The sequence below is a fragment of the Prenolepis imparis genome, unplaced genomic scaffold (assembly GCF_030444845.1).
Source record: "Prenolepis imparis isolate NDT839.2.m4 unplaced genomic scaffold, iyPreImpa1.0 SCAF_7, whole genome shotgun sequence".
Lineage (NCBI taxonomy): Eukaryota > Metazoa > Arthropoda > Insecta > Hymenoptera > Formicidae > Prenolepis > Prenolepis imparis.
The window spans coordinates 19,728,446-19,730,043 of NW_028141165.1; the positions used below are offsets into that span (position 1 = coordinate 19,728,446).

The 1,598-nt window shown below is 49.8% G+C and overlaps 1 pseudogene; it reads right to left on the minus strand.

The window, feature by feature from the left end:
- Window positions 1-388: 388 nt before the first annotated feature.
- Window positions 389-1,227, minus strand: LOC145938759 (uncharacterized; annotated as a pseudogene).
- Window positions 1,228-1,598: the final 371 nt, after the last annotated feature.

The window sequence follows — 1,598 nt, forward strand, 5'->3', positions numbered from 1 at the left end:
TGCGACCGTCTTAATACTCGGTACACTACACCGCACGCAGCGTCTGACGGCCGCGATATTAGTCGTTTGATCGACAAGCCGACCAGTAATCCGTAATATGATAAAAAATCGGCACCGATTATAGCTTTTGCTACATCCGCGACCACGAATCGCCAAGTGAACGCACGACGCAGTCCGAGATTTAATGTCAAAGTCCACGTGCCGTACGTATTAATCACTGTACCGTTCGCCGCGGATAACTCATATGACGATCTCTGTCGCGGCCCCCGCACCATTCCTCGGGGTAGCACGCAGAGATCCGTGCCGGTATCAATCAAGTAACTGATCTTAGTTTCACGATCAAACACGAACAGACGGCGCGACACCGGCCCCGAATCGTCAGCCGTCATCAACGATGGGCCGTCACAATTCCCTGCTCCGCACACGGAGGGTCACATCGCCTCGCATCCGGTCCGAATCGCCAATGATAATAACATAAGTTATTTGAGGCATGTCCCCGGCCTCGTGAACGCGACCGAGTACGCTCCTGCCGGCACCCCAGCGCGGCGCCATGTCTCCGATCGCTTCTACTGATCTCCGAATCTCCTTCATTTGCTCCGTTATGTCCTTCTGCAACTCCAGTCGCATCTGTGTCATCTGTAAATTCATCCGTGCCTCTAGAGCAGCAATACCGTTTGTTTCCGTCTCTATATTCATCACCGGGCGTATTACTTCCGTGGCCTGTAACGCGGGTGCCCTTATTGCTTCCACAATTGCATCCACCATATCCGCGAGAATCTCCAATGCTTCCGTTGTCCGCGTCATCAAATGCGGTTGTATATGCGCGGGTAAGCGGCTCAGCCAAATCGTCCGGAGCACTTCATCTCCTATTCTGCTTCCGGCCAGTCCTCGAAGATGCCTCAAAAATTGTGACGGCTTTCTGTCCCCGATCTCTTCATGTTCGAGGAGTCGTCGCATCTTGTTCTCTTGTGACACACTAAGGCGTTTAATGAGCTCTGCTTTTAACGTTTCATACGCTCGGTCCGGTGGTGGGTTCATTATTACATCACGCACCTCCAGTGTGTAACGCGGTCCGATTGCAGTGAGCGCGTAACCGAATTTTGTTGCATCGGTCACTATCCCGGCAGCTTGAAAACTCCGATCAATTATATTAAACCAAAGTTCCGGGTCCGTCGGAGTAAATTCTGGTACTCTCATACCCACTCGATTCACTTCGGCACCCGGCATTAAAAGTCCAGGCTGTTCTATGTTAGGTACCCCACTTGTTAAAAGACAGGGCTGTTGCACTGGCTGCTCCGATCGAAAAGGCTGCTCGGGCACCTCATCACGCGTCAGCACCATCACGTCACCTTCTCGCGATTCTCCCGCGTCCGCGATCACGTCGGGGTCACCAATTTGGCTGATCTTACTTGTTCATTTTTTTATTTATATGAGATGGTTTTAATAAATTAAGAGACGAATGTAATCATTATTCACTTTAATACTCGAACTTCAAATATTATATATAAAGATCTTATGATGACCGCAAAGTATAATTCTCGTTCGCGCGATATAAAAATATTTGTCCGTTCTTTTGCGAGTTCGTCGAGCGAGTGTCA